The sequence below is a fragment of the Macrobrachium rosenbergii genome, chromosome 45 (genome assembly GCF_040412425.1).
Source record: "Macrobrachium rosenbergii isolate ZJJX-2024 chromosome 45, ASM4041242v1, whole genome shotgun sequence".
Lineage (NCBI taxonomy): Eukaryota > Metazoa > Arthropoda > Malacostraca > Decapoda > Palaemonidae > Macrobrachium > Macrobrachium rosenbergii.
Window position 1 is genome coordinate 15,202,656 of NC_089785.1, and position 16,185 is coordinate 15,218,840.

General features: G+C 38.1%; 1 long non-coding RNA gene across 1 annotated transcript; it reads right to left on the minus strand.

The window, feature by feature from the left end:
- Nucleotides 1-262: 262 nt before the first annotated feature.
- Nucleotides 263-3,207, minus strand: LOC136829678 (uncharacterized). The gene is made up of 2 exons (XR_010850442.1): nucleotides 2,898-3,207; nucleotides 263-315 (listed from the first exon to the last, which is right to left on the minus strand). It is a non-coding gene; the product is annotated as an uncharacterized lncRNA (long non-coding RNA).
- Between the last annotated feature and the right edge of the window lie 12,978 nt (nucleotides 3,208-16,185).

Sequence of the window (16,185 nt, forward strand, 5' to 3'; positions counted from 1 at the left end):
CGTATTATTCTGACCCTGAGAATCTACGTATTTGTTGATTTTATCAAGAGGGGTCCCCTGACAATGTCTTACTACGTATTGTGACCATTACTCTCCGATCTACTGACATCGTCCGACAGATTTTCCTTCTTTCTGGGGATGCCGCTTCGACGATGTCCACACTTTTGAATTGACTGACATCACTGCTTTCGACAATGAATTCATCGTCATTTGTTTCTTCTCTGCAATTTTTTCTTTCACAGAAGTTGGGATCTTTATTTCCTCTTCAACAAACGTCTCTTCGGCAGATACAGTCGGAAGACCCGAAAATGAAGGCTGGAAAAAATGAAAGAACAGGCAGGGAAATTAGAATAGTAAACCACCAAAAATTTGGAGGGGGCCAGAATCTTTATATATCCATCGAAGTAATACCTGGAAAATAGAAATATTACAGGTGCGTCCACTTCTACCCCTGGCCAGTTAATGGGCAAGTACCCGCAGAGAAAAAGATCAGTCCAAGGAAATTTATACCATAGTCTCAGTCTCTCTCTCTCTCTCTCTCTCTCTCTCTCTCTCTCTCTCAGATCCCTTTATCGTATAATAAGTTCCGCGTGACGGAATTGAAGTGACTATTACACGCACCGTTTGTCTTTTTATATGGCATAAATCTCTCTTCAACGCGAGGTACGTTATTTCCGTTTGCGCACTTTCATTGTTTAATCCTGTTTCCAGTTTTTTTTTTATTGCGAATATTGACAGAGACTCTTTGACAGAGAAACTTTGGAAAACTTAAAATAACATATGTTTAAACATGAGTTCAAAAGAAGACTAAGTAGTGGTAGAGATAGAAAGGAGATGAAAAAACATTAAGGTCACACTAGACAGCGGAGTTGACGCACGGGTGCTTTCATTTTTCCTCTGACCAACCAAAGATGCGATAAAAGCTCCATTCGAAATGCTAAAGGTTCCAGTGACTCGCCTCTCAGTCATACAAAAAGAATGAGGTCCTATGGTATGGAGGGAATCAGAATTAATCACTGAATGTTGCTTTGTTTCGCGTAATTTGCTACGTCTTCTAAAACTGACGGTTTATGAGTACAAAAGACAGATACAACCGGATTTAGTTTCTCCGCATTGGGAAGACCCAATAATGAAGCATCTGGAGATAAAGAAAACCAAGCAGGAGAATCAGAATTGTAAATCACTGAAAATTCGGAGGAGGTAGAATCTTTCATTGAAGTAACAGCCAGAAAATGGAAATATTACAGGTATGCAATGCATTACTGTTAGAACTTATACAGAGTATGCCTCGTTCCAATCTCACTTCACTGCTTATAATGACATTGCCCCACCCACCCTCTCCCAACCACCCACCTCACCCCACCCGACCTACCAGTCTCTTTCCGCCATGCCATCGGTTGGTCACATAATTTCGATTTCCTACGACCTGTTTTTCCGTAAACCCATCCTCAGTGAGTCAAGGCCAGCGTAGCCACTACCTTGGAGGGAAGGGAGAGAATACATACCCGGTCAGCTAATGACAGACAGCCTCACATTGGGAGAAACTAACTGAAGGCGTAGAAAGACGTCCTCCAGGTGTCACTTGTAAGCTGGAAAATGGCAAAACCGCCCTCGTTACGGGCGATGGGTCGTGTGTGCTAAACCATCACCATCACACATCCGTCTAGTTAACGGTAGCTGGACCAGGTAATAACATTTGGAGGACACAATTTAAGGCATTTAATGACAATGACGCTGATAATGTGTCCGATGTTTACACGGGAGTGGAGGTGTCAGACCGTCAGTCTGTCTGTCTGTCTGTCTGTCTCTCTCTCTCTCAAGTAGTGTGTCCTTCCCTTCTAGATATTACTGTCAATTCTTCTTCTACCTTCTGTATATGTATAATCCATTGATGTATAGGTTAACGTAGGGTGTTAGGTTAATAAAGCTAAGTTGACAGGTGGTGGGCGGGTTGGGGTTGACAGGAGGAGGGCGGGTTGTTGACAGGGTGTAAGGCGAGGGTTTTGGGACAGGAAGTAAAGCGAGGGGATCTGGGGGCTTTTAGCCTACCTCGTTGGTCACTACCTCATTACAACTTTTAACGCATCAGTAGTGGATGAACTCCTTGAGCAGTAAAACTTATACAAGTTACTGTTTCACACTTCTACACATAATCCCATGTAATACAATTTAGTAGCTACTTTATTACCCTTTTCAAAGAGCAGAGATTTCCATTTCCATTCGTCATTAACACAAACCTTTATTCTGTGGTATCAATCCAGTGATTCTTCAAACACACACACACACACACATTGCAACGACCACCTCAGGCCATTACAATACTAAGTTATTAATTAGACCAAGATTTTTTCACCTGTCCTGATCTGGGCCACAGTGGACTTATAATCCAAAGGGCTGGACCACAAAAAAGTACCAATGACAAATAAGGAATACTTAAAGACGGTTAAAGAAGTGTCCCAATAACCAAACAATTATTCATTACAAAAGAACGAAAAGCTGAATATTTAGGGAATATAAACTCATTCAATAACAACATCCAAACACACCTGTCATTCGCCTACCTAACTATCGCTCATCAAGTATTAGGGAAAGAAATTAGGGAGAGGTGAGAATCAGTCTTACAAATACGTAAATGGTATCAAACACATGACAGCGAATCAGGAGGAAGAGAACCTTAAACCTATTTCTACCATGAACAACCAGATACCGAAAGACAAGATATTTACACTTTATAAAGAACTTTCTCCAGCAAAAAATACACAAATATGTTAATATGGTGACGTTGAAGCTAGAGCAATAAGGCTGTCCAGGAGACACGCAGGTAACACACTGGTAAGATGTCAATGACACGCGTCAGTGACGTCCCAGGGAAGAATGAATGACACATATACCCTTACCAGGAGAGATGTTCAGAGCAAGCCTTGTCACGACTCTGAAGGGCAAAGCACGGCAGAAGTGGCAGGCGCGGAGCTCCAAAATCACACCCGCAGATACATCGGGTAAAACAGGCGAAAAACAGCGGAGAACTCCGGGAGAGAGTCACGAATCGTAACCCACTGCACGGGTCCAACAGAAGGAAACTCCTCCGTAGGTAAAGGATCACGGCAAGCACCAAGGCCTCCCAAAAGTAGTCCAAGGCCGTGACCTCTCTCTCTCTCTCCCATAGCCAACGTAAAGCCGTATGTCAAGAGTCGTCCTTCCAATACAAGACAGTCGAGCACACTCCCGAATACTCGCCCAAAAGGTTCCCACAATGAATGCGGGAACTAGATAACAAGCGAAAGCAGACAACGAGCCGTCGAACGACCAAAACAAGAAGATAAACAAAATAACACCCATGGGCGAGGTACCACTTAAATACAGAAGAACCCGTGCTGGTTGAAAAAAAAAAGACCCTAATTCAGCTTTTCGTGACTGAGCAAAGCAAAGCAAAAATACTACGTTAAGTCACGAATAATTTACATGCAATTACACACATCTATATATATACTGTATATATACATATAAAGTGTATATATATATATATATATGTATATATATATATATATATATATATATATATATATATATATATATATATATATATATATATGTATATATGTATATATGTATATATATATATATATATATATATATATATATATATATATATATATATATATCAATGTAATCCACAAAGAAAACGATGGGGAGAAACAGCAAGGGAAGAAGGAAATCCAGATCTCAATTTGTCGCAACAGTTACGTCCTCCACCAGCCCTCTTTCCAGGATCTTTATTGACTAATCGGTTTAAGGGAATTCTATACCTGACACATGTTTATATTTGAATAGAAGAATTGCGCAACTCAACAGGTAGATATTGTAACTGCTGTTTACAGCTATTACAGGGTAACATAAAATACACAATTGCCTGTGCATACTGTAGTTCGTCCTACTGAGAAGTTGAACAATCTAGTAAGGCCAAATAGGTAATTGCATGAATACCTATCAATACATTGCATAATTTGTACTGATTTTTAATTATATGAAGAAATCTATACTGGTATTAAAGCTATTGTTCTCAGTGCATTGAAAACAGGCCGATTTGATTAAATTTCGATGGAATCACTTTCCGAATAGAAATGCTTACTTAGACCAATACATTGGATAAAAACATGTTCTTACGTGGTTAGTAATGTTTTTGTTTTCCTCATCGGTACCAAATTGTACCGATGTTGTGCTATCCGTTTTTCAACAGTTCTTGCTGATCGTTCAATTTAAAATTCATTACACCCACTGTCCACTGTTGTATGTATATAGGGGCTGCTTTTAATTAGAGTATTGCAGGGCCCTGCAATTTATACCTTATGTAGGAAGCATAAAGACACGAGACCCAAGTTATGTCTGGATAAATTGAAAAAAAAGGGGGGGACCTACTTCAGCCAACTGTTCAGAACCTCATCATGAGTCGTTCAAACGATGCAGTGGCAGATTAGCCCCCACTGCACAGCTGAAAGAAAGATCCAATCCACCAAGACTGACTCAACATCAGCAGTTTCGTGTCAGAGAAAGAGACTCAAACTGTGCAGCAGCTAACACTCACAACCCTCCTCCAACCCCAACCCCAAACCTCAAACCTCAAGGTTGCCTTCTCAACCGATAGAATTTCAGCTAAAATGCGAATGCCTCGATCAGAGATTGGTGAACTCTTCCTCCAGCAAGCTGGTGGTGGCCATGGAAAGGGCAACGGGAGAAGACTCTTTATCTCTGGCACTTCTCAGACTCATCAAAGACCTGATCGACGATGCTCGGCAACAGTATGGCACGTCCGGCCCCGACGATTCTCTCAACAATACTGTAAGCACTGCGGTGGTTGTCAACCACTTGGATTGGCAGTTACCCTGTTTCTCTCCCTGAAGCATTTCCTTTCCACTTCCGGCACCCAACGTCTAACGACCGAATCCTTCAACCGCTACATCTTCCATTGAAGCTGTTGCCTCTTTCCTTTATCTCCAAAACAAAACATTTATACTCTTACACTCCACAGTCCTCCTTTGAGGGGCAAACACAGGCCAAGTCCCATTAAATACTGTGTGACAGCACACAGTTCTCCTCGAGAGACAAAACCTATAGTTTGGTGAAAAAACTGCTTTTTCCTCGACTAAATTTTTTCCCCCTTTTCCTCCAGCGATCCCTCCTCCTAATGATAGATGCTCTTTCCCTTTTCTAAGTAAGTTAAATGCGGTATAGAATCTCAGTCGAGATCTTAATTTTCCCGCCTTTTCTCTTACGAGAATTTTTTCTTTTATTTTTCCTTACTGGACATCTACCACTCGCCAGGACTCTCCCGTTACTTCACTTTCACTGTTCGCTCCATTATGTTTACTCGTTTATTCATGACCATTTTGTCACTTCAAATACCGACTGACACTTACGGGGTGCTTTAAGTGCAAGACTCCGTGCTGGCATAACGCCGTCTCAGCTAAAACCAACATGTAGCCTAATAGGTATTAAGAGACCACTCGTGAGGAATAAGGAAACAAAAATATGTCTCAAAATACGATGCAGTTCTCCGAACAGGGATGACTGAATAACGACAAGATAAAGATAATGATATAATCACTGGTACGAAGAAAGAGTTGGAGATGGTTTACAGGCCATGAGTCTGGCGTTTTGGTAATCCTCAAGTATTTGAACTACGTGTAAGTGAAATCTCACATTTTACTTTACGTGTTAAAAACATCAAAGGATGAAGGCGGTGAATCTGACAAAGGCTGAGAGGGAACCCCATTGTTCAGAAAAGCTCCAGAGACCAGAGGCAACAGACCGATACAGACGTTACAGGGAAAATGTGAAATCCAGGGATTTCGTGAAATCTCTGATTTCACATATTCCTGCAACATAGGCACCACGAAACGAAAGGCGAGGCTCACCTCATTTCGTCGATTGAAGGCTTGATTTCCCCTCTCTCCTTTCTTCGAACAAAAACGAAAGGAAAAAGAGAGTAAGCAAGAACTTAATAGTCTCTGATGAGGTTTAGTTCTTTTGCAAATTCAGCAAGCATGAAAAGAATATTTTTCCGAGGTCTCTTTCACTTCTGAGCGATAAAAACGTTTTTTTTTTTGGGGGGGAGGAGTTTCTTGCGGAGGAAGAAGAGAAGGAACTCTGAGGACTTCCTTAAAAGACAAAAGTGAAGAGAGAGAGAGAGAGAGAGAGAGAAGAGGAGGGCCGTCTACTGATTACTTTTGTTATCAATTCAAATTTTTCCTTTGCAGAAGGAAAAATAAACCTTTGACTTTTTCATTAATTCTTAAATGAAATAAATCTGGTTAAAAAAATCCTTTTCCAGATTTACATAACTTTTAAGTGTTATTAACCTTTGACTCTCATTAACTGCACCGTCATCAAGGCGTTGTTTTGGTATTTATAGAACCTGAGAGTGGCAGAAGGAGACGCAGACTTCTGAAAAGGCCAAGCTTTAAAGAGCTTACGGATCAGCTTCAGAAAGCTTGAGAACAAACAACAAATCTCTTGGACTGTGAGAAAAATTGGTTTAAAATATTAAATTCAGGAATGTTTAAATAGTTATACTAAAAAAATGAAACAGAAAATATGAAAAAATGTGAAGATTCCAATGGCCTATTGGAGTTATAGAAACAATTACATGAAATCTAAAGACAAGGGAAATCCTCATCAGTTGTTTCAGATCCCCAGAACTCTTATCGATATCAGTCCCTAGCTGCACCCACGTCTCATTCTCTTATTTTGCCTCAATTCCCACTTCCTTTCTTCAGTCTTGCTGTCCAACCACTCCAACTCCCTCTCTTTCAACGTCTGGAGTCCCCAAGTGCTTGGCTTCACAGCCTAAGTTCAAAAACCAAACCAAAATCAGTGGCCCTGAAGAAGCGTTGGACCCTCAGTTAACGGGAGTTCCTTTAAAATGAAGCTGTTACATAACATCACGTGATCTACGACAGGCCTTTATCTCCTGTTAGCTGGATGCGGTACAAAGGTCAAGGTGTCTTCGAAATGAGATTAATTTGGGAAGGTCAATGGTTTTAGTTTTTAATTGCTTCTTGGGGCACAATATTCCCACTGATTTCTGTTGTACTAGTGTGTGTGTGTGTGTGTGTGTGTGTGTGTGTGTGTGTGTGTGTGTGTGAGAGAGAGAGAGAGAGAGAGAGAGAGAGAGAGAGAGAGAGAGAGAGAGAGAATTTTGATCCAGTTCGAATCCGAGACCTGATCTCACTACTTACGGTCTAAAAATGAGCAATGCAATAAGGAGTCTGTGTATAAACACGGTTCAAGGTCACAGGTTTCGGGGTTAACGCAATTTCCTCTAATCCCTTGACAAAATAATGATATTCTGAATTTACCGAAGACTAAAAACACGACTGTTTTTTAACTGGAATCATATATCAGCACCCAAAACCACATCCAGCCCCCGCGGGGTAAACAGCACCAGATTCCCGATAAAGATTTTTGTTACTCACAGAAGTCTGGTGTGTGAACCCACTGTTGAGGAAAGCTTGAACGTACATCCTCAGGGGCATCATCGGGAGAGGAAAGCTGCCTCTACAAAATATTTTCATTTGTAAACAATGCTAGTCTTTGATTCCTCAACTCCTATAGGAGTGGTGTTACTCATCACAAGAACAGCTAAGAAACTGGGCAGGTGGATACTCTCTCACAAGGCACCTTTGTGTTGACTAGTTACTGATGATCCTCGGAAGCGCATCTGGGCCACCCCTTAATTAATTTTCTGTTGCTTTTCTCTTGTGTTCTAGGCACGTGTCTGGAACGGTTCTGTTTTCTTCCTTGTCTTTCCTCCATCATTCATCATCTTGATTAATTAAGCCAGCCCTTTGCTTGTAGGAGTGCCGCCCGTAAAAATTTCTCTATCATAAAGCTTTGCTATCCATTAATTAACATATGCTTTACATTTCCAGTGCTGCATGGATAGCTTTCCAGGTAGTGCCGTGAGAGAAGGCTTTCTAATGTAGGCAACAGTAATGGAACTTTTGTACGAATCTGGAATATTCCCCATAGCAATAGGGCAGTGGCCCACATTTGCTGTATTGTGTAGATGAATGTATAACAGCAGACGGAATAAAACCCCAGGATGAGGACACGTGGATGGGCAGGCCCCATTAAAAACTCATTGTGGCTCCCTTTACCTAAGCAGTTACTTAGGTACCTGGTAACTGGAGAAATGTGGTGGTTGCAACTAGGTTTGAAAGAACACAGGTCTTGCAGCCTCAACCCAAAATGAATGATTTCGACTAACAAGACCAACTGGCACCAACCTTCTCAAAGAGTCAGAGAAATGGGTAATATACATCGACACACACACGCAATACATGATTTATGTATGTATATATATATATATATATATATATATATATATATATATACATATATATATAATATATAATTTAGCCCTTAATACACCTTTATCTGCACCATGCGAGTCTAGGCTACAGTAACAGGTTCCATTAGAGAGAGAGAGAGAGAGAGAGAGAGAGAGAGAGAGAGAGAGAGAGAGAGAGAGAGAGAGAGAGAGAGAGAGGGAGAGAGACTTGGGTTTTATTTTTCATACACTCATGTAGGCTAATATGCATAACATGTGATAACCGCAGATACTAGATAAGTAAACATATCAATCAAAATATTTCAAAACATCATTTGGTATTCAACGCCGCGAAATAACAGACCTAATTTGCGAATTATTAGTACATTTAAGTTCCATTACTTGATAAGTTTTGCATTGTATACGCATTTACTTAAGTTTGTTGACCAATTCTGAGATATAAACATACCCAAATTTGAAGTTACTTTGTATTTTCCAAAGTATACAACCAGAGCCTTTGATGAAGGAGAGTTCATCAGCACCAGCTGAAACAGTCGTTGACACTTGGTGACAAGGTAACAAGGCAATTAAAGGTAGGTAAGGCAGGTGAGTGGGAGGAACCCCACGCTCCTCTCACCTGCCCTAATCAGGAACTTGGTCCTTCGGCATCAGGAACAACGTGGGAAGGTTGAGGTGGGATTATGATGGAAGACTCAGGTTTGTTTATCTCTGGAAACTACAAATTACTTAAAAAACCATCGCCTTTTATGTAAGAGACTCATTCCTAAAGTGGGAGGGTAATCTCTTAACTCACCGGCTAATTATATCTCCACCCGGGAATGCCCTTCTCCTGGTCATAACAATAAAAAATGGGCCAATGCAACTTCCTACAAAATCTGGCACAGAGATGCAAGACTGACACGGCCCTGAGCCAGAGTGAGATGAGATGTACAAACCCATCTGAGCAAAAGCACTAACATATATCTACATTATAAAAGATGTTTCCACCTGGAGGTCATTCAGATCACAGCAAGACGTCTCAACCTGACCCCGGGCGAAGAAAAAGTGCTTAACCTTTGACTCCATTAACTACCTTTGCTACCAAATGTCGATGACCGTTGTAGTTCGTGCTGATGAATATTTCTACATAAAAGGCATGTTTGGTATTTACCTAGGAAAAAAACTAAGAAGTATCTCTTTAGCACTCCGGTTCAAAAAATATTTACCTCAGTAAGGAAAATGCCAGTCCAACTCACTAGTTGGAATCGATTCCGTAATATATACTATATTCCCACAGAAATCCTATAACTTCAAGTTAATGAATTCAGAATGACTAAAATTTCCAATTTCCTACCTTAATGCTTTATGCATGATGACAGTACATTACTGCAGTCCTGTGTTAAAATATCCGCATTCACTAATTCTCCATTCTCAAGGAATAACCCACCAAAGCTGATCACCCAGGTTTGTGTGCGTCGTCTGGTGAGTATAGCAAGGACTACCTTTCTTCCCTTCTGCGTCATACAACCGAGGAACTTTGGAAAAAGTTCGCTTTTGGCAAAAACAAATAAGGTAACTTTGGCAGAGCTTTTCATTTGCGATCAAAAAGACGTAGAGAAACAAAAATTGAGAATAAACTATACTTTCATTCTGTACACCTTCCCAGGGTTAACAACTAATAAAAATCATGCGGTCTAAGCTACCTAGTAAAACTTACGAAATTTTTACGACACTTACTAAAGTAAATAAAATGCACTGAATTGTTTTTCTTCTTTAATTTCAGTAGTTTACTTGGCTAAATGTATGTGTACTGGACAGGCTAAATCAATTGAAATGCCAGGGTAAGGTTTCCGGGGTAGCCTAGCTGAGACTGCCTATATATTTACATATATACAGTAGACAACACTCAGACAATTAATATATGTAAGGGTGTAGCTGTCAAGAAATTGTAAGACCTCAAACTCCACCACATTCATAATTTGGCTGTAAAACCAACCCCTAATGCAGAAAACCACTTATTCCAATCCTCGCCTGATCTACATTTTTGTAAACTCGAACTCATTTCTTCATTCCCACGCCCTTCTCTACTTGGCTTCACGGAAATCTTCATAGCTATCCTGCCTTCCATAGGTCCTTTAATTCTGATGCAACCATGAAATGTTCCCACCCCCTTTCTATTCGGGTTACACGTGTGTGTATATAGGACCTTTCTAAATAAATTGCAATGTTAAACTAGGGTTTGTAGGGGTAGCTTAACAGAGTCAGCTGTATATATTTGTATACGTATATAAATATATACATACACATACACACATACATGTATATATATGTATATATATGTATATGTATATATATATATATGTATAAGTATGTATATATATACATACATATATATATATATATATATATATATATATATATATATATATATACTGTATATATATATAATAATATATATAGATGGATAGATACATAGACAGATAGATAAGATTTGGATTTCGAGTACTGTACAAATGACAAAAGTCTCATCAGTCACAATAACTGGAACTGGGGAAGGAAGGTAATGAAAACAACCTGTCAACTACTGTATATAAGTCACACAGTGCTGAACTGCTCTCCATATTGACACTTTTCGAGTCCTGACATGTGGGAAAAGTTCTTGAATTCATCCATAAATTTGAATTTCAACGGTTTCTAAAAAAACTACGGAATCAGGAACGTAAAGAAATTACTTTTGACCACTGCTTACTAATGAATCTGTAACACCGCCAGAGATCACACAAAATGTATGTATGTATGTATATACTGCGTATGTATGTGTATATATGTATATATATATATATATATATATATATATATATATATATATATATATATATATATATATATATATATATATATAAGATATGGTGGCTCCATATGATATGCAAAACCTAAAACTCCACTGCAATCACACTTTAACTGTCGAATTGTGGTTGCATTCCTCGTGAAAACAAACATTGCAACATTCTTATAAAGTTCCATTTTCGTTCTTTTTTATGCTCCCAATCGAGAAAGACTGCCTATTCTAACACTCACCTGATGAATATTTCTCTAAATTCAGAATCATTTCCTCATACCCACGCCCTTCTCTACTTGGCCTAATGGAAACCTTTAAAGCTATCACGCTTCTCGTAAGACCCTTGAACTGTCCCTCATTCCGACGCTCCCATGAAGATGACAGTCCACCGCCTTTCTGTTCTCAAATACTGCAATGCTGTATTCTGAATACTGATATAAATGCAGCCTTTGGATGAGACATCTACTGAGGTATATGCGTAATTTCGAGATCCCACTGAGCAGCTTAAAGTCTGCCCAATCTTCATTCCCTTTTCTGCTTCCATTCACAAGCACAAACACCGCATGGCAGAGGCACCAGGCTTCCACAGGAAACCCACCTCACAGCCATTCCCTAGCAAGGCCTCACTGAAAACCTCTCCTCCTTAGTGCAGGTTCGAGGCTGACGCCTTGGAAAGTTGTGAGTGACATCAGGTAACCCCTGGGTACCTGCCATTGCAGCCCAGATCACCTGCCCAACCCTGTGCTTTGCAGTGTTCACCTGTTCGTCCCAGAAGCAGGCTACATCACGTGACCCAGACAGCATCGAATTCATTGTTTTCATCTGATTATCCAATTATGTCTTACACTACTGTATTATCTCTTAAAATTACCTGTTGACACTTTTAATTTATTCTCTGTAAGCTGGATATTATACAGTATATTAAATATTATCGCTAACAGCCATATATAGTTATTACCCCAACTATCTTGACACTGACTTGGCCTGGGAGGTTGAACCAGCAGATCAGTTTCATAGTCATTTTTGTACTGAGGATCTCGACTGCTTACATCAACAGAATTTGCGATGACAAGAAAGCTAGTAAGGTTGCCTTTCTGAAATACTGACTGTTTTACGGTAGTTTATACAAGCTTATCAAAGTTCCTATACGATGGTAACCAATGAAACCTGCAGACCTTTAAAATGGGGCCAGTTTTCAGCAGATTATTGGCGATGTTTCGACGAAGATCGTTTTTTCAATGGAAACTCTCAAAAGTACAATAAAACGAAAAAAACTGCCAGAGAATCCCATAAAAATTTGAAATTCCTAACCTTTCAAAATACCCTTTAGATGTGCTTAGCCTAAACCTATTATTTTCATTCAAAATCCGAGGAAAGTAATTAAACAAAAAGGCTGTAAACCCTTCCACCAAATGCCACGAAGGAACTAACAAGCAAATGACCCCATCCTTATGAATAGCTGCGAATTTAAGTTTTTTTTAAGAAAATTCTCAAGACACCACAAAATTTTGACCCTCCTTATCACCAACAAATAATAATAATAATAATAATAATAATAATAATAATAATAATAATAATAATAATAATAATAATAATAATGAGGCTTGTTTTTGAAAACAACAAAAAATGTACACATTCTGACCTATCACGATGATGAAAAAAAAAAAAAATGCACTATCGGGCCTCCATAGTTTAAACACACATTTCCAGTAAATAATAGACATTTTTCATTCAAAATCTGGCCGAAACAAACGGGAAACACTGCAGACACCAAATACATCAGAAATTAATAACCGCCGACGGACACAATCCAAAAATGAAGTTATTAACAAAAACAGACAATGAGCACGAAATTATTAATTAAATATTTTGGAATCTACCACAAAAACCAACTCTCAAACTACACGATCCCGAAAAATCATAGAAAAGCCAAAACAAATTTATAAACAAGAATAACAGTAAACGCACAAGAAATAAATAAAGGAACACTTACGCCGTCACTGGCAAAGTTCTTGAATCGTCTAAGTTAGCGGTGATTTGCTCAAGACTTCCTTTTATGACACTGGAGCCCATTTTCCTGTAAAGGTACTTTTTTTATAACACTCACATGAACCTTCCCTCTAGCCTCCTCCGCAGTCTATAACGTCTAGCTAATGATTAATTATAATATAATCAGCGAAAATTGTGAGAACTTAACCGCACTAGTTTACTAAACGACAACTAATCGCAAAGTGAGAAACGTAGGTTGGCTGGTGTATTTGAGCTGAGAGATAGGGGCAGCTGGTACCAATTTTCATTTTGATTTGTTTGGCAATAATGTAACTATTTTAATATTGAATGTTTCATATAAGAATTATAGTTTTAAAAAATAAGTGCAAATTCAATATAATGCTGACAACATATTAGAGTTAATGCTTTTCTTAACGAATGACGTTACACCGACTAGTGGCTGGGTAGTACCAACCTCTGGTCAAGTTCCCATAAATAACAAAATAATAACAACGATGAAAACCACATAAAATACTCAGATGAAACTTTTATTTCCATAGAAGTAAGTATGAAGTTAATTTAATAACAAAAATTATAACAGTGATAAAATATAAATGACCAAAGCGTCATTACTGTTGACATTCCCTAAAGCCATCCACCAACCAACAGCGACAACAGGAGCGCGTGGGACGGGACCCTTAGAGGCGGAATTCCTCTAAATAATAAAACTTTCTCACCCTTGTGTCTCTGTGCCCCTCAGTGATCAGTCCTTCACCTTAATCTCTTTAAAAAAATATGTAAATTTATATATTAATTTTTGAGGCTACAAAATAAATGGTCGGCCAGGATTTGCTTTCAAATGTCAAAGAAAGTTTTATCTTTTATATTCCTGATACTCATGTATCATGAGTGAGGTGTTAGATTATTTTCTTTGCTATTACAAAACCGTCGTGTTATATATGATGATATAAGTACTGGTCGTAGACCGACCATTTTTTTTTTACTTTGCTATCATGGGACTTTTCGATCATAATTTGTGAATTGCAACGTTCAAGAGGAATACACATCGTCCTTTACTTAGTAAAGGCCAGTAAGTCGAAAGGCCTAGCACCACTCCGTTGTTTCACTTTCCTTCGTGGTTTGCCATTATCTATAAATTCATCACGTTCCATATTTAAATGATTTAATATATATATATATATATATATATATATATATATATATATATATATATATATATATATATATATATATATATATATGTATATATATGTATATATATATATATATATATATATATATATATATATATATATATATATATATATATATATATACATATATATACATGTGTATGTGTTGTGTGTGTGTGTGTGTGTATTCAAATCGTATACAGTGTCGTAAACAATTACTGAACTGCCGTATTTGCTGAAAAATGAGTTAAAAATTGACAGAATTCAGTCGTATGACTCATATCGAAGTCATCAGAAGTCATTTACTGACAATACGATCTATGATTTATGTGAGGCAGACATTAATGAAAGTGAAAAATGTCTTGATGTGTCTTTTTCAATTTTGTTGTGCATAATCCGGATGACAAAGATACAACGCTAAAATGACAGGTAAAACCGTACAACTATTCCCATTTTTCTTCAAAATATGCACAGAATCTGAGACGTTCAACTTTTACCATTCGTCTCTCTCTTTTTTCTCTCTCTCTCTCTCTCTCTCTCTCTCTCTCTCTCTCTCTCTCTCTCCTCCCGGAGGATGCTGATATCCAAAATACTACCTATAACAACATTTAGAACAGTTACGAAATTGACATGCGCTTTCCTTTAGTAAGGTTATTTATATCTATGTTCTGCCTCTGTGGTGAACGTATAGAGTGGTACTCTTGTGCCTTGAGGACCATAGAGAGAGAGAGAGAGAGAGAGAGAGAGAGAGAGAGAGAGAGAGAGAGAGAGAGAGAGAGAGAGAGAGAGAGAGACTTTGCATAACACCAATATAATACAGATGAAGTATTTTTCATCTTACTTAATTTTTCTTTCAAAAGTAAAACGTTATCACTTTATACCTGTTATGTTATAGGTTGTCTTATATATCATTGTTCAGGTATGAGTTGTCCCATATGAGTTTTCCGGGAATGAGATGTCTAGTATCAGCCATGTCGGGAACGTCATATGATAGATACTTTACATTATATTATATACATACATACATACACACACACACATGTTTCATATATATATATATATATATATATATATATATATATATATATATATATATATATATATATATATATATATATATATATATATATATATATATATATACATACATATATATTGACTTTTACCTATTTCGTCATATATTACTACTCCCTTCTAAGAAAAATTATGGAAGTCACCATGGCTGTTGTGAATACATACATGAATATTTAGATAAATACAATCAAAGAATGCCACCTAGTAGAGACGCGTGAACAATACACAAAAACATGACATAAAATGAATCCATTGGGCTCTGACAGAAGACGCCTGGAAACAGCTGTTCGAAAAAGTGAAGACTCAATTCATTAAAATCAATCATTCGGAAACTACCGGTGCTACTATTTATGCCTGCATCTAACAGTATTTACACGTACAGTACATCTGATGACTACGTGAAATAACCCCATAAAATGTACCGGATTAGACAATGAATCGGATAATGAATGACACCACCGATGGAAGCAGTCGGCCCTACAAAAGACCTCAAAACTAGAGTTCCTTGGTGTATTTTATCTACATGTGACATATCGACCATTAGTGTTATTCTCTGCTTTCTGATCTACTCACCCTGATTTTATTCAATTTAAATATTCACGCACTAATGGATGCGAGTCCCTATTCTTCATTTCTGAATTCAGCCAAGACAGCAAAATATGTGTTCTCTACCAGGTCATTATACAGTCGCTGGCTATTGAGGTCGAAATGACAAAAACACATTACATATCATTTCCTACAAATGTGCTGCTTACATTCCG